The 25,646-nt window shown below is 43.2% G+C and overlaps 1 protein-coding gene and 1 pseudogene across 4 annotated transcripts in view; one reads left to right on the forward strand and one right to left on the reverse strand.

Annotated features, from left to right (window-relative positions):
• The first annotated feature begins 6,706 nt into the window (after positions 1–6,706).
• The window catches only part of Mpp7 (MAGUK p55 scaffold protein 7), a 211,763-nt gene continuing 192,823 nt past the window's right edge, over positions 6,707–25,646 (forward strand). For 3 of the 4 annotated variants that reach the window (XM_013151266.3, XM_063253711.1, XM_063253712.1), the window contains exon 1: positions 13,779–13,963. The gene's annotated coding sequence lies outside the window, so the exon portion shown is untranslated. Of the gene's footprint in view, positions 6,892–13,778; positions 13,964–25,646 lie in introns of those variants that run through there. The other variant, XM_063253710.1, reaches the window with a different exon arrangement.
• Positions 8,176–13,798, reverse strand: LOC100723087 (elongation factor 1-alpha 1-like; annotated as a pseudogene).

The following is a 25,646-nucleotide window of genomic DNA, read 5'->3' on the forward strand; positions in this document are numbered from 1 at the left end:
ATGAAAGCAACAAACAGCAGAAACTGAAGAAAAGATGAAGTGAGCGGAAAGACAGGAGCCTCAAGGGCTGCCTGTGCTGACAGCTGAAAGTGAAAGTGTGGCGTTGGGGTAGGAGAGAGATCTGGGGACTGGTCAGCCAGGGTTGTGAGCATTTAGTTTGCTTAGAGAGACAAGAAAAAGTTTGATAACCTGCCGGGCATTGCACAGGTGTTTATTTTAGTGTCACATTCAAGATAGGGAGCTCAAGACAACCTCACTTTTCCGTGGGTAGTAATAGTCCATAGGCCTGGGATAACAGAATCTCCTCCTCTACTTTCTCTCCTCCTCCTCCCTGCGAGTATCAGCTGACTGCCAGCTCCTCCCTAGGCCTGGAGTCTAGGACTCCTGACGGAAGATGGAAGGCTGGTTCTCTTCCAGGCACTGTGATTCATTAGTCACAGGACCCTGAGGTGGCACAAAATGCAACTTGCATCTCTCTAAGTTTCTCAGAAAGCAAGTTTGTGTCTTTCATATTGTCATAATTAAACACATGTCTAAAAAGACTCACAATGGCTTATAGTCACAGTTCAACCTAAAGAAATCTTTAAAAAATGTTTCTGCAAGAAAACTCTTATTTGAAAATTGAGAATGACAAAGATTTTCATTTGGACATGAGGCAGACGTGTTTGGACCCAAAGCCAATGGCTAATCATCCAGACTTGGGCATCTAATCAAGCTGACCTCAGTTTTCCCATTTGCAAAATCTAGATAATGACGTATTTCCCCTGGTGTTTTTTTTGTAAACGCTCCATGAAATAATCTAAACAAGGTACTCATGGGTGTTTCCTTATTTTGTGTTTCATATTTATAATTAATCTTTTTTTCTGCTTTTCAGAACAATCTGCCCCAAAGTTAACTCCTACTCTCCAGTTTTTGCAGGATAGAAATCTATTGACATATTTGAAATGACATTTTTTCTTCCTGGCTTCCACCAGTACCATGAAGTGTTCAAATCTTCCACATCCCCCCCCCCCCCCCAAAAAAAAGACATTACTTACCAAGGTAAATATGTTCACCTGGCAGGTAAATGTTTCAAGATACAGACAGAAAAAAAAATACACATTTTTTTCACAGTAAAAATATTGAGTAATAAAAACAAGGAAAAAAATCTTCTACATCCAAGTGTCGGATGGGGCTAGTGGCTGCCTGGTCCCTGGTGGTCAGGCAGCTTCTCCTGGTATAATCTGTCAGGATGGGTGTTGAACCTGAGGTTTTCCTCCACCGGGTTTGGCAGCAGGGAACTGCTCCTGAAATTGCATTTGATTGTGAGGAAGAGGAGGAGCTCTATCAGGGTTCACTGCAGAAGCCTTCTTTATTACAAACCCTGCAAAAACCCCTCCAGATATTAAAATTTGGTTTAAAGTAGAAACTGAATAATTATTCTGGATTAGTGGAAACATACAACTCAACATTACCTATTGCAAAACAGATTTGGGACCCACCCTGAGTGGTTAAAAGTATGGAAAGCAAAGAGGAGATGATAGTATGTGCAGTGATTTCAACATGATCCCTCCTATCCTTGGTAAATAATTGGTAATGTCAGTGGTTATTTACTGCTTTTTTTTTTTTTTTGTCTTTTTTGTTTTTATTGGTACCGGGGGTCAAACTCACGACTGTCTGCTTGCAAGGCAGGCGCTTATGCTGCTGAGCTAAATCCCCAGCCCCCTACTGCTTTTCTTAAGCAAGCTTGACATGGGAATCTTCTTTCTCTCATTTTCATTGTAAAACATAAACATAATATCAATGATTTTACTTTGAAATAGTTTCTATAGCCCTGTTAGATTAATTTTCCTAAAATAAAAATGTTCTCCAAAGCCAAAAATTCTTCAGCAGTTTCTATTAGGACCTGGTCCAAATTTCCTAGCCTGGAATCTGGATCATCGCATGGGTGTCTGTCCTGTCCCTACAGAAATCTTGTGTTCCAGCTGGTAGCCTTGTATTTCTCCAAACACATGCAGTTAGTTGCAGGCTCAAAGTGTTCACTTGTGATGAACCCCAGGAGCAACACCTTCCTCCAGGACACCTCTTCACCCTACGTGATGTCTCTCCAACTCGTTTCTTTTCCATCAATGCATGCTGATCTCTAGCGTTTCTCCTCCAATGTCACGGACTCCTTTACAAAGAGTCTTCTCTGTGACTGGCAGACTGAGAGACGTTAAAGGGCCTCCTAGGGAACCTGAATCAGAGCACTTTCCCTAGAAGAATACTTTGGAAGATTAAAATGTGTATTTTTATAGAGTTTTCAATTTTTAGTACTTACATATGCTCTCTGAATTTATATCCTGAATTTATTTCACCACAGCCCGTGTAGCCCATGATACAGTTGACTTTAAGTCTAGGTAGATAATGCAAGCAAAGGCTTTTCAAAGTAAAAAAACAGTCTTTGACATAGATGTGTAAAGCTCCATCATATTCCCTTTAAAAACTGGTTGTAATAAATAAGTCATAAAGTGCATCTTGCCAAATAAATTCTGAAGAGAAAGCACATGCTCCAGAGAGCACATGTTTGGATTTGGCTTCCCTTAGGCAAGGCAAGTTTTCCAACCTCTTGCACACAGACAAGCCAGGTTGTGTGTACCTGAGAGTTCTTTCACTGGGATAATCTTCTGGCCTTTCAGTGGAGCATCCTGACTTCCTCTGATGAGTCACGCTGTGTTGATGCAGGGAAGGAAAAGAGAGAAAGACACTGTGGAGACCTTTTATCTGCTAGGCCCTGCACTCCATGCTTTGATGTGTTTAACGACTGCACCACTCCCGTGCGATGGGTGCCAGCATCCTCTTTGCTATGGAGGAGGAAATTGCAATGACAGGATCAGTCCAAGAGCTGGGTTCTTTATTTCAATCCAAGGTAAACAAAGTAATAATTACCCATGATTGCAGGTATGCCCATTCTGTTGGGAAATTAGATATAGCAAGACAGGAAAGCACGCTCAGGGATGCCAGGACTCTGAATAGATGACCCATGCTCACAGCAGATGACGGCATCTGGAGTGGCAGCGTAAGGCTGTGGGGCTTGCCAATCCCACAGGGTACTATCGTCATGCCGTTTTGTATCTTTATTAGGACAATTGCTGAGCAGAGGTCAGGGAACACTCTCATTCCAATCAAAACAGGGCATGTGACCAATTTTCCAACAAACACAAGTCAAGGAAGCTGAGGAAGGATACTTTGTCTTAGTGATGTCCAGGACACCAGCTTCGTAGGGTAGGAGAGGTCAGGATGATGGTGTCCTTAATTCACTGACTGCCTAGGCCTCTCCTGGGTGGTCTGACTCTGCTCTTTGCCTGGATCAGTGTGGCAAAACTTCCATGGTTTCTACAAAGTGAACCCAATTTGGAGGAGAATTAGTGAGGTACTTTGTAGAAGATTTCCCTATTGGGATTTATCTGTTGTTTTCCCCATTATTATTATTGGTAGTAGAGATTACCCAGGGCCTTCAAACTGAATTACATCCCCAGGCATTTTTTATTTTCTGTTTTGAGACAAAGTCTTGTTAATCTGCTAACTTGCCCAGGTTGGGCTCAAACCTGTGATTCTCTCACCTCTGCCTTCAGTTTAATATGGCTTTTAAGAAATTAAAGGCAGGCCAGAGATATAGCTCAGTAGCACTGTGCCTGCCTGGCAGGTGTGAGGTCCTGAGTTCAATCCTTAGTAAAAAAAAAAAAAAGAAAGAAAGAAATAAAGAAAAAAGTGTCAGCATACGTAGGAACTAAGCCAGAAAATAAATTTTAAATGTTTATTTCATAAATTTCTGTAACATTTTTCAATTAGCACAGAAGTTTTTCTTAGTACAGAAAAATAGCAAATGCAAATGACAAGGATGGTCTTTTGTTTTGGCATATCTAGCCGTAATTTTTAGGAGATTGAAATTACCAGTTAAACTTCTTTTTCACATTATCTTCCCAGCATTTCAGAGCTGAAAGTGGGCATTTCAATTCTCAGCTCTTCCTGCTTTTATGAAAATGGCCACCCCAACCCAGGTCTGGGTGAAGGTCCCATGACTGCATCACAGACCCCTGGGCATTAGTAATAGATGGAGGCTCTACTCCCAGCACGTGGCTTTTCTCTTGGAGGAATTTGAAATGCAGAAGCGGAGGACACTGGGGCTCTGGGATGTGGGGGAGTTGAGAGTAGAGGCCAAGTGCATTTGTGGACCTGCTTTGATGGACTTCAGCCTGATGGTCCAAACCTTCCACCAGTTCCACTGAGATAGTGTCCTCTCATATATGCACTAATTCTTTTAAAAATCAATTCTATTTTTAACAACAGTTTTAGATTTACAGAAAAATTGACAAGCTAGCATCAAATCTTTTTGTTTCCCTGCCTACCTACCTTCCCTTGTAAACATCAGGGCAGTACATTTGTTATAAATAATGGATCAGTAGACTCATATTTACCTGCTAGATTCTGCTAGATTCCACAAGGTGCCGGGTCATTAAAGTCCACACCTTATCCAGATTTCCTCAGGCTTTACTTCACGTCTTCTTCTGTTGCAGGATCCCATCATAACATATTTACTTGTTATTTCTTCTTAGATCTCTCTCTGCTGTTGGAGAATTAGACTTTCCCTTTTTCTGAGGAGCTTGGCAGTTTGGAGGAGAATTAGTTGAGGGTTCTGCAGAATATTTTCTCCCTGGTGAGACTGAGGGAGCGGGTTCTGAGGAGGAAGCCCATACTTAGTGGTAACGCACTGAATCTTCACTGTTGATGTTGGCCCTGCACGCAAGGCTGAGGAGTATTAGGTTTCTCTCCTTTGAATTTACCCTTTTCTCCTCTTTCCATATTAAGCTCCTGGAAAGAGGCTCACACTGAAGGGATTTCTTACTTTGAGGGTATTTACATGGATAACTGTGGACTTCTTTTGGGTGGGAGACTTGCTTATTTTACCGGCAATCATTTATACATTAAGTACAGATTCTTAAAACCTGATCCAGTTTAGGAGATGTCATCTCAGATACCTACAGTGTCTGAGCAGGCAGGAAGTGGGATGAGAGGGCAGCTGGTGGGCATGTGCATGGAAGACTGTAAAGCACACCAGCTCAGAAGGGCACCCTGTCTGCCCTGGCAACTGTTGCCAGAAGGGAATGCACAATGGGGCCATAGCTTCCTTCTTCTAAATGTAGAAACCAGTCAGCTAGACTTGTATGTGCAACCTGCTGACTTTGAAATGCTGGCAATGGACTCGAATTGCTATAAGCTTTATGCTAGAAACTGCAGCTGAGATCCATGGTCTGTGATTCACTCCTTGCCTATCTTTTTAATAAGACTGTACAAGTTATCCCAGGACCCACTGCTAGCTGTGGCTTCTATACTGGCATTGTCATTCAGGGCTCACTGGACAAATTTCTCCTTTGGCAATTCTTCAGCAGTTTTTAATTTTCTCAGAATCGTTTAGATTTTGTCCGAGATTGGCTGCCTTTTAACAGGCACATGTAGAGGCTAGAAATTCTGCAATACCTCCTCTTTCATGATGTGGGTGGTGCCTTAATTTGATTCATGAACCACTACTCATTTTTCCTTGTTTCCTTCTACAATCTCCAGCCCACTTGCTTGTATAACCCTGATATTACACTGCAGATGAATGAGTTGGGGAAACACCCGTATTTGCATTGATTGCAAATGCACAACTCAGAATTCTGTGATCGCCTAGAGCAGGGTGGAAAAACTAAAGTATGTGTGTCACAACCTGCTGCTTGGCATCACTGAAGCTCTAAAAGGTTTGCTGTCACTCTTCAGCAGGCTCTGAATTTAGCCTGAAACATTCTACTTTTCCCTTAATCCAGTATCCACCAAAGTCACTGGCACCTAGTAGGCACAGGAAGTATTTCTTGAGTGAATGACAGTACTAATGACGTTAGTAAGATGAAATATCAACACATAATAATATGGGTGAAATCCAGGAGAAATCCAATACTGCGGTAATTGAATTATTTGGTATTAGAAAAAGCACAGATGTGCTTAGTTTAGAAAGTTATTATTTGATTATTACAAAGAATAATGGGAACTGTAAATTATGAACAGTGTAAATTATTTTCCTCTGAGGAAACATTAACCCCAGAGTCAATTCTTTAGCTGTGTCATATATCTTGGAGCCTTAAATTTGTCTTTATTTAATGTCTCTATGCATCTTTTTGGTTACGTAGCTTTTAAAAAAAATCTTAATTGAAGTCATGTGTCAGAGACTGACCTAATAAATTCCTTTGTTTTCCGCTTATCTACCAGAGACATGGATTTTTGTTTGTTTGTTTGTTTGGTGATACTGGGGATGGAACACAAGGCCTTGCACATGGTAGACAAACGCTATCACTGAACTACCTTCCCCAGCCCAGCGTTCCCCACTGTTTTTAACTTTTATTTGGGGACAGGGTGTTGTGAAGTTGGTCAAATTGGGCTTGAGCTTGCACTCTCCTGCCTCAGCTTCCTGAGTGGCTGGGGATTTATAGATGTGTCCCACCACATTTGGTTTGGGAGAGAGAAATTTTTGATGAAGGTGAGAGTGAGGAGGAAGCTGCTGATTAGTTTAAAAATAGAAGCAACCTGGCAAGAGCCCCACCTTTTAAAATAGCATCTTTGCTGGAAGCGCAGCCCACGTCCAGAAATCTCCCTGTGGGCACATCCTCATTCCTCTCACTGGCTGGGTAGCCTTCCTTTCCGGTTGTTTTCTAGGTCTCCCTCTGACTCGGTTCCTAACTCGATGTGGAGCAAGGAGTCGGTTCTCAGGTGTGAGATGAGGAGGTTTCTACTTTCCAGGTCGGCACAGATTAATTAAAGATGCACTGCAGAGTCATCTCCGAGGCCACGTGAGTAGCGCAGGAGCGGCTGCTTGTGCTGTGCCCTGGGGAGTGGGATGCGGTAAGTATACAAAGATGACTGAGCTTAATTAAATGCAAATTCCCAGGGACTCACCTGGCGCTCTGCCTATATTTTATTCAGCTTTTCTATCAATGCCCTTCTTTCTGGATGGGAAATGCTTCTTGTACCATGTGTGTTACAAGGTGGAGGTTCTTTGCTTTTAGAAGTATAGCTAACAAGTGACAAGACTGACTTTCTTAGTACTGTGTATGAGTGCTCTCAATTTATAATCATGCCAGAGTTTTAAAATTTTGTTCAAGTCAATGCATTTTAAGGAGTTATTTTCTAATCTCAATTTCCAGCATTATAGATATGAATGGTATTTTAAGATTGTAACAATGTTTTTCAGATTTATAGCTTTCCAGGCATTGGCAAAAGGAAGGATGAAGTTTGATAACTGGTTGAGTATAGAAATCGAAGTATTTTATTTATTTATTCAAGACAGGATTTCGTATAGTTCAGGCTGCCCTTATTCTCTATGCGTATGTGTGTGTGTTTTATATATTATATATTTTATTTGGGTGTGCATACTTATATTTATATGAACATGTAAATATAAATAATATTTAAAGGTACATATGCATGTTAAATATTTACATAAAACATGCATGTATTTATATACACAGTGTATATTTGTATGAATACTTACACGTATTTGTATACACGTATACATGTATACACATGCATATGTGCATTTTAACTAGATCTTATCTTAGTTCATTCTGTGTTGCAGTAACAGAATACCTGAGACCAGAAACTTAAAACGGTTTATTTAAGGAGGCTGGGAGGTTCAATATCAAGATGCTGGCTTCTGCTGATTGTGCTGTGTTTTAACACAGTGGAGAGCACTGTCTGGGGAGAGAGTACAAGAGAGCAAGAGTTCAGGCACAAGAGAAAGCCAAGGAGACTGGCCTTGGTTTTATGACCAGTCTATTCCTGCAGTGTCAGCCTGATTCGTCCATGAGGGTGGTGACCTTGTGACCTGCCCACCTCTGAAAGGGTTACCTGCCAATACCGTCCCAATGATGAGTGAGTTATACATGACTTTGGAAGGGCATTTCAACCCTTAGCAGGTGGAAATATTTATTAGAGGATACATCTTGTTGGAACAGCCAAAGAATATAACTCACAAGTTGAACAATGTTCCTCAGGTTAGCACTGCAGCATTTAAGGAATTAGTATCTTTCATGTGTTTAATCCTGTGGGAAGTCCTGGCTATTCTACTAGATATGTGGTGAGTTATAAGGCCGCCTTAGTCACTTTCACATTGCTGGAAACATTACCCAATGCCCACAATTTATTTATATTTATTTATTTCTAATGGATTTCAAAATACTGTGGCAGATTTTTGGTCAAGTTGTTTGCATTAAAAAGTATTGATTTTTAAAACTAATAACTTAAAAACTGCTACATACACACACACACACACACACACACACACACACACAAATAAATAGTCCACAAAACATTTTCTCCTTCCAAAGGTTTGCATTGTGAGCATTATCCAGTCTTTCACAATTAAACTTAAACAGTCAGTTGAGAGAAACAGCTCTGAGATTGGTCTTCCACCACTGATTAAGCCTGGAGTGGCGGTGTTAGGATTAATATTCTTGTAGCCTTCTGAGCTTTCTGGGCAGACTTAGTGACCTTGCCAGCTTCAGCAGAACTTCTTGTCTGCTGCTTTGATGACACCCACAGCACCTGTCTGTCTCATATCATGGAAGCAAAATGACCAGAGGTGGTTACAGAAGCTCTCCACACGTGGGCCTGCCTGGAACTATGTCAGCGATGGCAGCATCACCAGATTTCAAAAGTTTGGGCCCAGCTTCCAGCTTCTTACCAGACCGATGATCAGGCTTTTCTTTCAGAGCAGCAAACTTGCAAGCAATATGATCTGTGTGACAGTTCAGTACAGGGGACCTGGCCGGGATGGTTCAAGATAACCACCAGAGCTGTGACACCAGCTGCTTCCTTTGGTGGGTCATTTTTGCTGTCTCCAGCAACATTGCCACGATGAACATCTTTGACAAAAACATTCTTGACACTGAAGCCCACTGAAGCTGTCCCCAGGAAGAGCTTCACTCAAAAGCTTCATGGTGCATTTCAACAGGCTTCAGTTTTTACACTGATTGGAGTGAAGGTGACCACCATGCCAGATTTGAGAACACCAGTCTCCACTCAGCCCATAGGAACAGTACCAATACCACCAATCCTGTAGATATCCTGGAGGGGCAGCTGCAGAGGCTGTCAGTTGGCGAGTGAGTGGAAGGATACAATACAAAGCGACAAGCAGTGTGGTTCCACTGGCACTGCCATCTTTATGACTCCAGCCCTGGAACCAAGGTACATAAGCACTCAGCTCCAGCATGTTGTCAGCATTCCAACCAGAAATCGACATAAAAGGAACCACGTCAGGGTTGTAGCCAATTATCTTAATGTAGGTGCTGACTTCCTTAACAATTTCCTCCTATTTCCTCTGGTTATAGGGTGGCTCAGTGGGATCCATTTTGTTGACACTGACAATTAGTTGTTTCATACCCAGCGTGTAAGCCACAAGAGCATGCTCATGGGTCTGTCCAGTCTTGGTGATACCAGCTTCAAATTCACCAACACCAGCAGCAAATAGGACAGCACAATCCTATTTGTGCCTGTAATCATGTGTTTTGTTGTTGTTGTTTTTTGTACTGGGAATCAAACTCTTGACCTTGCGTTTGCCAAGCAGGTGCCAGTGCCACTGAGCTAAACCCCCAGTCCCTCTGTAATCATGTTTTTGATAAAGTCTGTGTCTAGGGGCATCAATGATAGTCACATAATACTTGCTGGTCTAGGGGGCTGGGGATTTAGCTCAGCGGCATAAGCACCTGCCTTGCAAGCAGGCAGTCGTGAGTTCGATCCCTGGTACCAATAAAAAAGAAAAAAAAGACAAAAAAAAATACTTGCTGGTCTCAGATTTTCACAGGGAGATGTCAATGACGATACCACAGTCCTGCTCAGCTTTCAGTTGGATTATCCAAGACCCACATATATTGAAGGACCCCATTCCCATTCCAGGAGCCTCCTTCTCAAATTTTTCAAAGGTTCTTTTGTGCATGCCACCACATTTGTAGATCAGATGGTTGGTAGTGGTGGACTTGACAGAATCCATGTGTCCAGTGATGATGATATTAATGTGACTCTTTTCCATTCCCATGTTGCCTTTGATTTAGTGGTGGTTTTCACTATACCTGTGCTCTCGTGGCAAACCCGTTGTGAAAAAGGACACAATTTAAAGCAGGAGAGGTTTACTTTGGTTCAGTTTCAGTGGATTTAACCCACTGGCTCCAAGACAGAAAGATTGTAGAGGAGCATGGCAGAGGAAAAGGTGGCTGTCCCGAGGCAGTCAGGAAGGTCACACCTCCAGTGACAATTGTTTGATAAACTCAAAGTTTAACAAGGCTTAACAGTGATTTTTTATTAACATGAAGTTCAATCCAAAAGATAAATTCAGAATCCTGTTTCTTTTGGGAACTCTAAAGTTAAGATAAACATGATGCAGTGAAAACCCTTGAACTGGGCTGGCAATCAAGGCTGGTTTCCTGTGTATAGCGCCCCTGGACAAGGCAGTGTTCCATTCCTATTCATACTCCAACAGCAAAGTTTCTAACAGTATGCTTGTAGAGAACACGTTTTCTCTGCCATGTGTGCTTGGTGTTCACTAATGAGAGCCGTTCTACAGATTTGTGTAAGTACGGCAAGATGGAGGTAACTTTTTGATGGAGGCAGCAAGAGATGATAGATGTGAAATTCTGAAGGAAGCATTAAAGCAAGAAGCAAATTTACAAAGGAAATTTAGCTATTTAAAAATCTTGTACTCAAAATAGGATCACCAAAAGCAGGGGAAGAAAGAGTTTAGGAAAGAATCTATGAAGCAGTTTTCTTTGAAGAAAGTAATACTTGAGTCTAGGAACCAGCTTTGAAGATCTTGTCCATCATCTTCCTGCAGGGAGCCTTAAGTAGGACCACAAAGGCCAAGTGCGTCACGTACTCTGCTACAAATATTTGAAATGTTTGACATTGGCCTGACCCGTCTCAACTCTGAAGGGAAAAGTAAGAGGGAAGAGAATGCTGAATACCAGTTTATACTCTGCATATTTTCCCTTCTGAGTTTGGCAGTAAAGTATGTATGTTTCTTGAGGATCTGATGAGAGCCATTTTCCAGAGAGATCTGGGCTGGAGATGTTTAAATGCTGCCCCAGAGGAAACCCTGGAGAGGTGAAGGAACCTTCTCCTTTTCCCCCTGCATGAGAATCTATACAAAGTGGCCCGCAGGAAGCCAGAAACTAAGGGGGAAGTAGCATCTAGGGAAAACTGCGGGGCTACATCCAGGTTCCAAGGAGAAGATCTCTAAGAACGTTCAAAAGCAGGCAAGAGAGGAAGTGCAAGCTGCAGTCACTGGCCAGTCTCAGACTCAGTCATCTGCCAGAGCATCTGAAAAAGGAAAAGAGAGCCATGCCAAGGAGCAGAAGGAAAAGCTGGAATGCTTAGAACAGATTGCTTCTCCAAGGGCTTCTGCTGTGCCCTAATGCAGTCAAATAAGATGTCAACCATGGGTCCTATTCATTGTTATATATCTAGACCTAATTTTTTTCCTGGCGAGTAATAACCACTTCATAAATCTATGCCTAGATTAATGAACGAATGCTGATTTCTCTGGTTATTCTAAAAAACAACAACAAAAAACAAAGGCCAATAATGATTGTACTCCAACATTAGCAACTTAATGTTATTTCTTTCAGAAACTTTTGTACTAGAAGACAAATTCTCTAGTGTGGTCTCTAAGCTCCATGTCTGCCCTGTTGGTTCCACTGCCTGTGCGGGCCAGTCTACCCCACTCTGGCCTTGCTTCTCTGTCTGTGCCGCCTTCCCCATCTCTTTCCTTTTTACTTCAGGGCCACTGCCTTCATTTCCTCTGCCTTGGAGTGTTTCCTCAGTCAGGCGGTAATTCAAACCTCGTGGCATTTTTCCTCAAAGCATTTCTCTCTCCCTTCCCCAAATACAGGGTCTCCTGCATTCCCTTGCTCACATTTTCTTTTCTCTTATCTCAGTTCTCAGAGTTGCTTCCTGCTTCATTATCTATAGCCTCTTCTGATAAGAATAGCTTCAACTGTATCCTGTTAGAGGATATACTCTGAGTGCTTAGTATTAGATGGTTACTATTATGTTTGATGAGTAAGTGAATAAAAGAATCATCATAAATTATTTAATTAAGTTATTTAAACCAAAGAAGGCAGGCATGTTGGGCATTATTGTAGAAGAAATTGGGCTGTGTTTTATTTATTCATATTAGACAATGCTAAATTCCTTTTTATTTCTTACATAATTTAAAAATAATTAACTCTCAATATTTAACAGGACTTACTCCAGGATATTTATTTTTTTCAGATTATTGTTTATGATTCTATTTCCTTACAGAGGCTCTGTAAAACTCTTTTCCTGTTAGATCATGCAGTTGCTCTGCCCTTCAAGCTCTACTTTTTTCTTAGGAAATAGAGAAAAAAAGGAAATTTCCTACCCTATGAATTTTTGTTTCTTGCCTTTGCCTTTTTAAAAATTCCTCCCCCCAGCTTGATTTCTGTCAATCTTCATTTTTTCACTGTTATGTACCTCATGAATTTGGAGGAAGTGCTTCATTTCACATAGCCTGTTTTAGATACAGGAATTGCAAGACCAGCTACAGCGACAGAAAAGAGCTGGAGTAGCTGGGGCAATCCCTGCAGTGGTCCCAGGATGACACCAGGCCTGGATGAAGTGGTTTGAGAGCTCAGGTTACTTGAACCATGGGTCACTGGTCCCCGTTTCAACTTCCTCCTCTTCCCTCAGCCTTTATTGATAATATCTGGATCACATCATGAAGTACTGTTATATTTTTTTATAATGAGTCCCTCTGTAGGCTGAACTTTTCAATTTACAGCACCTGAAAACCTCTCTGTCTGTCTGTCTCTGCTAAGCTCCACTGTGTTCCTTGGATGTTAAGTTCTTCCTCAGGGATTTTTCCTGTAGGGATCCGTTCACAGTGTTCGCGAGTTGCTCTGTGAGCCACATGACGGGTCGCATAAGCAGCAGTTGCTCAGGAAAGACACGTGGGCGCCAAAACCACATCTCCACATTTGTGAGGTTCTTTGAGTTGCAGCAGGTCGGTGCCGAGGCTGTTTGTTGATGGCCCACAGATGTTGAATATATTTACTGTATTGCCTTCTGTGGTGGAAGAGTCCGTTCCCGGCATATCCTTAAGCTGTCTTTACCTCTCTCTGCACCTAACTCATTTTTTCTGCCTTTTTAAACGTCTTTTTTCTAATTATGAAAGCAATACCTACTCAACACGAAGCACCGTGGGGAAGAGCCACCTACGCCCTTGCCAAGGTTTCGTGTCTTTTCTCCGCGTGGGACGATGCTTCCTGAATCTCACGTAGCATGTTCATGCCCACTAGACCTTTCTAACTTAACCTGATGTTAAAAAGCAGGTCTTTGCACCAGGTTGACGTGAAAACCAAAGGACTGCGAGGAGACAAGAAAGCGCATCCACAGAGGAACCTGCTTTCGCGCTGTCTCCAGTCCGGACTCCCGAAGCGAAGCTACCTGAGACTGCGGAGCCCAGGACCCTTGAGCTGGGGGCTAGGGGAGGAATTTGAGATGATTGCAGGGTAGTACGAGGAGCTACAACAGGGTGTGACCAATCCGAACTCTGCTTTGTTTTCCTTTCGCGGCCAATGAAAAGGCTGCATTGAAGAGGTAGCCTTCAAATTTGGCACGCCCTCTCTTTTCTCAGCCAATCAACAAGCGTCTCTCATAAGGCGGTGGGGGGAGCAGGCCCCGCCCACATCTGTCCCCGCCCCCAGGGGCGGGGCCGAGTCCCTCCTCCGGGCGCTGGAGTGGGGGCCGGGCTCCCTAGGTTTGTGCGTCGTGTGCCCGCCGCTGCGGAGCCGGATCCGCCGGCTCTTGATTGTCCTTGGCGGCGTCGCGGTCGCTGCCACCTGCCTGCGCGCCCGCGGCTGCAGGGCTGGAGCCGGCTCACCTTCCGCAGCACCCGGAGCAGGTAATGGGGCGCGGGGTGCAGGGCCGGGCTGTGGTCACCGGAGGCTCCCGCGGCCTCGAGGCGCCTCGGCCCGGACCCCGCGGGGCCCCTCGCGCTGGGGAGCAGGGGTGGGGTGCGGGCCCCGCGGGGTCCGGGCCGAGGCGACTTAGGGAAGCAGACGCTGCCGATCCGGGCGGGGAAAGGGGGAGCCCCAGCCCAGCCAGAAGGCGACTCCAGGTCTTGTCCAGAGCCTGGCGCCCGGCTGGGCGGTGCGCGCGGTCACGCTCGTCCCCTTCGAGGTATTGTTCCAGCGCGAGAGGAGCTGGCCTTTCACGCGAACGTGTTTCTGAAGTGACAAGCAGACCCAGCAGGGTGACTCACCTTGGTCTGGGTGCGGTGCGGGGGTGGCGTGTTCCAGGATCGAAGGTCTGCGCGGGTCTGGCAGCTGCGGGGGTGGCACCTGGGTGCTGTCACTCTGCTGTGGGTGGGAGTCAATGTGATTCTTTGCTGCTTTTTCCTGCTTTTTAACCACAGGATTCGAATTTAAAAAAAAAAAAAAGACGACGCAAACCCCTCTTTAAAGCAGTCTCTGGACTTGAGGCTTCAGCGGTGCACCTGCCACTTCGTGCAGGAATACTGTACTTTCCAGACAGGTCCTAGGCGACTCGGTACAGGACTGGAGGTGCTTACTTAAAAAGCACCCGCAGTTGCTGTTACCTGTGCTGTGACCTGCTTGTGTACCATTTGTGTGCTAGCGAAATGGTGAAGGTCACAGAGACTTAGCTGGAACGGCACAGCGGTAGCTTTTGAAAAGCATTCTCCCTGTCCGGGGACACTCCGGTTCTACAAAAACAGTATTTCCATTTAGGAATGGAATTAGGGTTTCCACTCATTAACTGCTCAGACCACTCTGTCAAGTTTATAATGCTGCCCCCTCTCCTGAGGTAGGTTGTGCATAACATGCCCCTTTCGGGGATATATAAACCGAAAGCTCTAGAGATGAGAGGAATTCTACCACAGTAGATTTAAATCTGAGATCAGGGGAAGCTTCCTACCATCAAGCAAGCTTGTACATATTGATTGGATCACATGTATTAGGACTAAGAGATAGAGCTGTTTATTTTTAAATAAAGAAATACTATTTATTAGTTTTCTTTTTCTTTGTCTTTCTGAGTTGCTAAGATAGTTTCCTTTTCACTAGAAAATTAATTTTCCACACAGGCAAAACAAAAACAATAACAAAAATTTGGTAGTGGTATGTGAGAATCTCTATTTTACGTGTGTGTGTGGGGTGTCTTTCCATACTAAAGAAACTTACTAAGATTTGAATCTCTAGCTTAGTGACCTCAGCCCTGTATCATTTTGTGAACTGAAATGAAATAATGTGCATAAGGTAAATGGGAAACAGTGCGTTACTTTTTGATGGTGGCTTATGACTTTAGAATAATCTTTACTGTCAATTGATAGAAAGGTTGAAAATATAACAGTAATTTGTTAATTGGAGTAACTGAAAGGAGAAAGCTTAGGGATACCGGAGTAACCTAGAATGATGTCAAAGCTTAGAGAACTGTAGAGGATTGTTAGGTTTTTAAAAAATGTATTTTGGGGTAACATGGGAGTGTCTTCTGAATTACTGAATTATTCTTGACATGTAGTATGTAGCTCTTTGTTTTGTGGATGAGACAGGTGTAGCATGTTGTAGGGCTGTATAACATACAAGGCAGCCCTCACAGTAGGCCTGCCACATTGGCGCTGAATTTATTTGTACTTAGCGCCTTACTTTGACTTACGCTCCAGTCAGTTTCAGTCTTCTGCCACTCAAGCAAAAATTTCCATAATAAAATGCTTATCATCTGTTAATTTGTAAGGAAAATGAGCCCTTCCTTCTGATGAGCCCAGCCCTGCCCTGTGAGGAATTGGAAAGCGTTGGGCTCTTTGTATTTGCCTGTGTTTCTGCGTGAGCCACCTTTCCAACCATTCCTGGTTTCCTGAATTTTTTTTTTTTTAATTAATTAATTACGATGTTTCATGACTTCCACTAGATGGTGCTTTGGGTGCTGTTAGTGGAGATTTCAAATAAATTTTTTAAATTGACATGATAAACATTTAACTGGCTCAGACACAGCCGTATTGCAGCTGTTTCTGTCTTAGCAATGAGTGATTTCAGGAAATTGTATTAAGTGAGGTTATTTGGAAGGATAGGGTGACTTAAGGTGAAGACAACTGCTAGTAACTTCGTAAATAATCTCTACTATAAAGCTTTTTGCTTCTCCTTGTGGCTCTGGAATCCAGACCAGAATGTAGATTTATTGGTTATTTTTAATGTTATATTTGTTTTGTTTTCAGTTGGCTTGTGTTTTGTTTAAATCTTACATGATCTTGAACTGAGCTATCTGAGCCTAGCCTTGTGCTTTGCTTCTTAGATTACTGATTCTTTAAGAGAAGTGATAAACTGGTTGTGTAGCAAGATTATTTGATGCCAAATATGAATAGATGCTTAAGTAAAATAATTCCCCCACTCACGTGTTTTTCTTGAATACTCATTTAATACATCTGTCTATATTTTTAGAAGAATATTATTATCAGCTTGCCTTGCTTAAGAAAGAGAGTGGGGTATTCCTTGGTTGTCCTTGTTATCAATGGATTGCGTCTACTGATGGTTCAGAGGGAGAGGAAAAAACAGCTGTTGGTTTTGGTTAAAAAAATTACCTTACAGAAATGGTGGTGTTGGTAGAGAATCTATGATGATTACGTTTTGTAAGATATTTTGAAGAAAATGCTGGATTTTAAAGATGTAAGATAGGAATTTAGATGAAAAGGTCTTTTTAGATAGGTGGTATGTAGGATTATTTCAGTTGTCCTGAACTCTGATGGGAAAGGATCAGTGATCATTTTGTTTCTTGGAAGCCTGTCTGGTTCTCAGGGAACTGAGTGGTGATTTGGCAGGAGGGAGATAAACTGGGTCTGTTCTTTCCAGTAAGCTGGTTCTTGGGAGGTCTGCCAGCCCTCGAGTGTTTGTGGGCATCAGAAGATGCTGGCTTAAGTGGCCAGGCAGATGAAAAGATGCCCTCACCTGACCTTGGAATGCCCTTCAAGCGTATAGACTCTTGTGGTCAGATGCAGGCTGAGTACATTAGGCTTATGGTAGGTGCTTGAATATACTTTTTTTTTTTTTTTAAATAAAAGGCCTAATTGGTAATAAGCAAACTTGAGTACACATATACATGTACTGCTTACCTTGAAGATGAGTTGAGGACACAGTTTTCACGGACATGCCACAGCTTTGTAGAGAGAAAGATCAGGTAGTTGTAAAGTGCAGGGGTGAGGGCAGGGGTCATATTACTATCTTTGCTAGTCTGTGTGCTATAATAGTCTCTGACGTATAATTAGGTGTTGAGTAGCTTTCCTTGGGACTAATAATGCTCTCTATATGTGCACTTACAGCAATTTGATCCTAAGACTCCAGTATTTCTGGAGGTTGTAACTTCTATTTTTGGCAACTGCAAGTTTGTTGAAATGGTGTAAAAATTTGGAGTGGTGCCTGGGATAAAAAGGATTGTGGAGTTATGGCCCAAGATTTATCAAGCTCCTACTGCCCTTATTCAGAATACCTATTCCCCCTTCCAAATATGGCTTCTCATTTAACTTCTGAATAGTCCTGTAGACCTCTGTGCCTTGTATGTATTTTGAATTCAGCTCAATTCCTAATGAGGCCCATCAATCATCTGAGGGCTTTTGTTTCAGGACCCTTCATGGATCCCAAAACCCAAGGTTGGATGTTCACATTCCGTACATAAAATGCTGTAGTTTTACATATTGGTGTAGTCTTATGCACATGCTTAAATCCTTAAGTCACTTAATGCAAAAGAAAGGCTATGTGCATAGGTGTTTAGGAAATAAAGACAAGATCAAGTCTATACGTGTCCAGTAGAGAGATAATTTTCATTTCCCAAATATTTTCAGCCCACAGTTTGTTGAATCCCTGGATGTGGAACTCATGCCTAGGGAGGGTCAACTGTGTTATTTTTCCACAGGATGATCAGGGCACATTTTAAACATTTTGTCGGGCTTGGGAGGAAAGTTGCTATGCTTTGGGCCAGTGAGGAAATAAATTAGCATGTCTTTGATTTATTTATGGTCATTAAAATATTATAAGCACTCTACATGTTGGACTTTTCAAAGTGGTGATCATTTAAAATTGAATAGTAAGCTTAGCGTGAAAACCATAGGCTGGTGAGTCTCCACATCCCCTGGAGGGTTTGCAGAGAGCTAAGTGGCTGCCCACAGCTGGAGCGAGCCATTTGGTAGGTCTGGGTCCTGGCATTTCTCCTAAGCTCCAAAGCAGTGGTGCTTCTGTGGCCCGGGGATCACACTTTGAAAAGCATTGTGTGGATTCTGGGAACATATAGGTGTACTCATTCACACAGGCTTAATTTCTGCCCTGCTATTTTGGACTTCAGGTATTTCTTACCTTCTGTGTTTCATCTCTGAAGTGGTAATAGTATCTTGTTATGATCTTGTTAGTGTTAAGTGAACTTACGTTTGTAAAAGCTCATAATAAATGCTCCTGTTAGGGCCGACGCCGCAGGGAAAGAGACCCCAAGGACTCAACTCTTGGTGAGGGAAAAAAGTTTATTTCCATGCGCATGGGGTCCCTCAGGCAAACGTGTGCGGAGGGGCCCCGAGGGGAATCTGTGCAGGGTTTTTAAAGGTATAAGCAGGAGGCAAGCAAGTTTACAGAAGCAAATCGCATTGGTTAATTTTGAACGGCGCAGGACTTGGCTAACGCTGATTTGAGGGTCTGGGGCTGAGTAACCATGGAGACCGAGGGTCTTGGGTTGACCTTAGAGTGCCAGGTGCCCCCTGGTCCTGTTTATGCAGTACATTCTTTTGCTTATCTCTATCTTTACAGAGAACAGAACATCTAGTGGTTAATGACTAGCAGAGACATTCCTTTCTGCCCTGCTCTGATTATCTCCTGGGAAAGGTTTAGGGAGTGAAACATTCCTTATAGCTCTGTTCTATAGCTCGGGGGGGGGGTTACATTACAAACGGGGAGTCGATTCTCTCATTCCCCCCTTTTTCTTGTGGATGACTTTTAATCTTAAAGGTCCTGTATGGGTAAGGGATTATATTGTTGACGTAGCACCATAACTTTTACTTGAGAAATCTGGGCCCTCACAAACCGGGTTACTCGGTTAATGAGGCAAGGGGCTATAGCCATGACTATAATGAATCCGGCCAGGGGTCCCAATAAAGGGAGGATATAGGGCAGAATTGATTCCCGGAAAGAGAACATTTTGGTTTTACTTGAAGGGAGCTCTTATACAAAGATCTTTAACAATAGGTTTTTTTTTGTTTACAGGGGGACCAAAGCCGCCGTGTAAGGTCGGCATCAATGTTATCAAAACAAGCAAGCTAAAACAGTTTATAACCAGCATAATCTATGTTTTAGTCAATTTTTAACTTTAAGGGTTACCAGTCTGTTGTGTAGTCCACTGAGTATGTCCCTCGTTGTTTGCTGTTTCCAGTGGCTTTACATGAGTGTAGTGAATCCGCGCAGTTTTTTTTGCTACCTTGATGGCAGTGAGGGTACTGAGCACCACGGTGAAAGGTCCTTCTCAGCGGGGTTTAAGGGAGTCACGGTGGTGACATTGAACCAAGACTGGAGTCCCTGGGGCCTTGAGAGGCGTCTCTGAAGGCAGGTCCAGGTGTTTTTGTCTAAACAGCTGGTGGATCCAGGCCAACACAGGTTGGGGTGTTTGTAGGGACTTAAGATCTCGATTAGTAATTTTAGTTAATTTGTCTTCTGACAATCTTGGAACCAATGGCGGGGGCCTTCCAAACATGGCTTTAAAGGGGGAAATTTTGGAAACATATGGGGTATATCTAGCTCTTAACAGTGCAAAGGGAAGAAGGCTCATCCAATTATCGCCAGTTTTTGAAAACAGCTTAGCTAAAATGTCCTTGAGACTTTGGTTTATATGTTCTACTTGCCTTGAGCTTTGTGGCTGATAGGCACAGTGGAGTTTTAATTAATCTTTAATGCCTGGGCTAACTTTTGGGTGACTCGGGCTATGAAAGCCAGGCCATTATCGGACCCCATTGATAGTGGGAGGCCAAATTAAGGTATGATCTCATGCGATAGCCTTTTAATTACCACTAAGGCTGACTCAGACTTAGTAGGGAAAGCCTCTACCCAGCCAGTAAAAATGTTTATTAATACCAAGAGATAGCAGTGTCCCTGTAAATTAAGTTTTACCATGTCCATGAAGTCTATTTCCCAATGTTCTCCTGGAACAATTTTTTGATGTTGGGTGGTCTCCAACGCAGAGCTCTCGGCTGAGTTGACTAACAAGTACTGTGGGCATCTGGAGCTCGAAGAGGTGGTCAGTTTGTAGAGTTTTGGAATAAAATATTGAGTTTTGAACAATTCTGCAAGGTGAAACAGCTCCCGCCCTAGTGTCTTTAGTAACAGTACTTGTTTATCAGGTAACTGGTATCAGCTCCTTGGGGTGGGAGACTTTATTTCAAGTTGAGATGCCAACTGTAGGTCTTTTTTTGTGCAGACTGGTTCTGACAAGGTCAGAGGACTAGTATTAGAGCAGTTACTTTTTTGGTTGACCCCTCTGATGTGGTTGCTACTTTTTATCTCTGGTTGGGTGAGCCTTGTAAGGAATAGCAATCCATTGAGGCAGCCAGACAGCTGCCAGCAAATCTAGAATCTGTGGAGCATTTTTAGATGGCTTCCACGTATATGTACAGTAGCAAAGGGATATCTTCAGTAAAAAATGTTTACCCTCTTTTCCGTGGCTAGTTTTAGCCTCTCAGTCAAAGCAACAAGCTACGCCTTTTGGGCAGAAGTGCCAGGCTCTACCCGCTTAACCCAGAGTACCTCCTTTTCGGTGGTCACTGCTGCCTCGGCCATTTGTTTGCCGTTTTGGATGAAGCTGCTTTCATCGAACAGTTGTCGGCATTTCCCAAAAGCTGGTCAGTAAGATCAGCCTGTAGGTTCTGCTGTAGTTCGAGGATGTCAGCGCACTCATGGAGAGAGGTGTCCTTTGTTTCTCCGGATCATCATCAGGCATAAGGGTGGCTGGGTTTAAAGCTGAAGAAGTCTTGAATATCATTAACTCTGGGTCTAGAAGCAGGGCTTGACAGTAGAATTCTGGCATTTGAGAGCCTTTTTTAGGAGGGGTTTTGATAAGAGTCTCTAAACTGTGAGAGGTTACCACAGAAATCACTTGCCCAAAGCATGTTTCTTCGCTTCCTTAAGTAACATTGTCACAGTAGCTAGTATTTTAAGGCAGGGAGGCCATACTCCTGTTACTGAATCAAGTCTTTTGGAGAGGTAGGCTATAGGCCTCTTTTAAGGGCCAATGTCCTGAGTTAGGACTCCTTTGGCAATGTCTCTGAGTTTATCTATGAACAAGGTGAAAGGCTTGGTAACGTCAGGGAGTCTCAGGGCTGTGGCCTCTGTCAAGGCCCGCTTGAGCTGCTGGAAGGCCTGTTTACATTTATCAGTCCAGTTCAGCGAATTTTGAGTTTCTCCCTTATGGGAGTCATATAGAGGCAAGCTTTTCAGTAAAATTTAGCCTACAGTATCCAACTGTCTCCAGAAAGTCTTGTCTGTTTTTTAAAAGTCTTCTCTCGTAGAGCAATTTTAACATCTTGGCTATCTTTTTGTAAATTTTTTAGTTCTCAAAGACCTTTTTGTGCTATCTCTATTAACTGGCTGAGGGGCATTTTCTTAAACCTCTTAAACCTTTGCAATTTTTGTCTAACATGTGGGGCCCACTGAGTTACAAAGAGAACAACTGGCAATATTGGGAAACCTTCTTACCTCTGGATGTCCAGTCAGGGTGGCACAAAAGGAGAACATGGTTTTGGCATTCCGGATCAGAGAGCCGGCTTCATCTGGATGGCACACTGCTTCTTGTCCAAGGGTGTCACGTGACAGGCCATCATTTTACTAAAATTATATTCTTAACAAAAAGGGCTTTTTTACAGGTAACAAAATTGTGTTGCATAATCTCCCAGATGTTCACAGCACATGTAAGAACTTGTATCTTATTTTTAGTATCACCTATAATCTCATTTTAATGAAAACATTTTGCAGCAAAGTACAATCTTATGTATACTTTTACCAAAACTGATCTAATACTGTCAAATTCTGAACACATTTACTTCTTGTCAAACCTGTTATTTGTAGTACTATAAACCAAGACAAATAAAATTTACATCCTCTTGAGCCTTCTACAACTTACAATAATACCTCTCAAACTAAGCTTTAATCTTTTTCCACATTCTGGCATAGCCAGACACCTTTACTTGAAGACCACTCTCTTTGTCCCTCTTTTTACTATTACCAGTCAATTACCTTTTCTCTCACTTTTCAGACAACATCAAAACTCTCAACAAAACCCTTGAAGTCACCTTTTAGTAGTCCAAAACATACTTATTTACCACATAAAAATGTTGTATTTTAAAAACAAAACTGTAACCTTTTAACTGGCTCAAATATAGTACCGCCTGGTTTTTACTTGGCAAAGTTGACATGACTCTTAACAACCATAGATATACATATATATGTGCACATGTTTACATTTTCACCAGAGAGAAAAAAATACTCCTTTTAAAAGGCATGCTGAGGTTGCAAGCAATCAATTGAAGTCTTACATATTAAACAAGGTGCCACAACATTAAAGACACAAACAAAGGGAGCTTCTTGCACAGTTTGGTGAGCTAAAGGAAGTAATTGAATCTAATAAGCCATATGGATCCTGCAACAGAAATGGGCAACAAGCCCCTAAGTTAGTAACAAGTTTAAACAGGCAACCAAGGAAGGCCGAGGAAGGAAGGGTTTTACCCACGGTGGGGGCTCCTCCCTGATGTCCTGCCATACCAAGATGTAGGCGACCTGGTTGAGATGGCCCTCTCGTCCGGGGCAGAAGATGATGTTCTTAACTGCTAAGATGAGGGGAAGGTGGAAAGTCCCCTCCGGTGGCCAACCCATGGAGAATGTGGGCCACTCAGACGAGCAGAAAGTCTGCCATTTACTTTTTTAACCTGTAAGGAGAGATTGTGAGCCCTCTTTCGAACCTCCAACCAATGGTCGAGGGTGAGGGACAATGGGGACGATGTCATTTGTCCCATGGTGTTCTGAAGACAAAGAGTGGTTAGCATACGCGCGACACAACAAATAACCGTTCACAACAGTCACAACACACAGGACAAACAGGCCGGCCACCTCACTCTCACGCATTAGTTTCACACCAAACGAGTCACCTTAGGGGGTGCCTCCAGATTGGCCCGGACGGACCACAGATTGGGAATGAAATTCCCCAGATTGGCCCAGACGGACCACAGATTGGGAATGAAATTCCCCAGATTGGCCCAGACGGACCACAGATTGGGAATGAAATTCCCCGAACGAGTCACCTCAGAGGGTGTCTCCGAATTGGCTCTGACGGACCACAGATTGGGCCCCAAACCGATAGGAAAATCCTATCGCAGACGGTGAGCCACGGAAAACCGTGTGGGGCGTCCCCCGGTCACCAGAGAACAGAGAACAGATAACAAAAACAGGTAACAAAAATTGCCCCTAGACCGGAGCCGTTTGGCTCGGGGCGTAAAATACCGGTAGATTGATCCTCAGAGTAAAAATAAGAAGTGACCGGTTGTACTCACCCACCGCAGAGCCGTTGAGGTCACCTTTCGTGAGACGTGCTATCTCGCTGGGGCCTCCAAAATGTTAGACCGGTGTCGCGAGGAAGTCTCTTCTCAGTTTGATCTCGCTGGGGCCTCCAAGATGTTAGGGCCGACGCCGCAGGGAAAGAGACCCCAAGGACTCAACTCTTGGTGAGGGAAAAAAGTTTATTTCCATGCGCATGGGGTCCCTCAGGCAAACGTGTGCGGAGGGGCCCCGAGGGGAATCTGTGCAGGGTTTTTAAAGGTATAAGCAGGAGGCAAGCAAGTTTACAGAAGCAAATCGCATTGGTTAATTTTGAACGGCGCAGGACTTGGCTAACGCTGATTTGAGGGTCTGGGGCTGAGTAACCATGGAGACCGAGGGTCTTGGGTTGACCTTAGAGTGCCAGGTGCCCCCTGGTCCTGTTTATGCAGTACATTCTTTTGCTTATCTCTATCTTTACAGAGAACAGAACATCTAGTGGTTAATGACTAGCAGAGACATTCCTTTCTGCCCTGCTCTGATTATCTCCTGGGAAAGGTTTAGGGAGTGAAACATTCCTTATAGCTCTGTTCTATAGCTCAGGGGGGGGTTACATTACAAACGGGGAGTCGATTCTCTCACTCCTAATCGTAAAAATCACTGTATGAAATAAGTAGGATTCTGAATCTTATAAAATTGAAAGATGATCCTTAAGAAGAAAACATTTTATGTTTATCCTCCTTTATCTAGTACTGTACTGGGAAAACAATATGTCAGATATTCAACTTTTTTACTACTGAAGGAAAGTTTGTGGCTTCTAGTAATTTTTCATAAAGAGTTCTAGAGACATTGAATACTTATATTGGTGGTTACTCTGTGACTCCTTGGTTGAATTCTTCAGTTAAAAGTATATTGGACTCTGCTGGATCTGGTGGCTCACGTGGGTAATCTCAGCATTTTGGGAGGCTGAGGCAGGAGGTTTCCAAATTCTGCCCTAGCCTGCCAATTTAGTAATATAGCAAGATGAAAAGGGCTGGGGATGTAGCATAGTGCTAAGGCCCTGAGTTCAAATTGTAGTACCGTTAAAAAGAAAAAAAATTCCTTGTTGATCGCACTTTTTTTTTCTTTGTTTTTTTGAGACAGGTTCTCATTGAAGGTCAGGCTGGCCTTGAACTCACTTTGTAGCTCAGGCTAGTCTCACTTGCAGTGATCCTCCTGCCTCAGCCTCCTGAGTGCTGGGATTACAGGCATGTACTACCATGCCTGGTTTGTTTTTGGTTTTTTGGACCTGGTTCACTATGTAGTCCAAACTGGCCTTGAATTGATGATCCTCCTGCCTCAGCCTCCTGAGTGCTGGGATTACAGGCATGCACCACTATGCTAGGCTAGATCACATGTTATATAACAGGGTTCTTAAGGCTGCAGTTGAGAGTTAGTGACAGGAAGTACCTGGCAGACTTGGGAACAGTCTCACCTACAGGGCTGTGGCAGCTTTATATTGCATGACCTCTGATGCATTTCTTGGAGATCTTTCTCCCCAGCCAGCTTTACTTTTTCATGGTTTCCTTCACCACAATGCAAACTGCACAATGGCCAAGACTTGTTCATTGTTCTAAAACTGCAAATGGGCATCTCCTGTGTGGAACCTGAGACCTACTAGAACCGACTACAAGAAAACCAGGCCTTCTTTCCTCCTTCTCTGAGACCAAAGGCCATTCAGACTTGAGTTCAGGATTCATGCAGGGCACTTTGTCATTCTTGGTCCAAGCAATCTCTCATGGTATGACCCATGTCCCCATGCCTGCCGCTGTGTCTCTGTGAGACCCTCTTCTGGGCATGGGCAGCGTGAAACCACTCCCCTGTGTGGTTTCATGCTGCGTTATTGTGCAGTGGCAGTATTGGTTCACTCTCCTGCCAGCTGTTGTTTCCCACATTCTTGTTGGCACTTAATGTTTTCTGACTTTATAATTTTTTCCCATGTGACATAGCAGGTGGGGCAATCCGGCACAAAGTGATTTGTTATTGTTCTTA

Source organism: Cavia porcellus, unplaced genomic scaffold (genome assembly GCF_034190915.1).
Source record: "Cavia porcellus strain 051 isolate PalLab524CR breed Dunkin Hartley unplaced genomic scaffold, mCavPor4.1 scaffold_7, whole genome shotgun sequence".
In the NCBI taxonomy this organism is placed as follows: domain Eukaryota; kingdom Metazoa; phylum Chordata; class Mammalia; order Rodentia; family Caviidae; genus Cavia; species Cavia porcellus.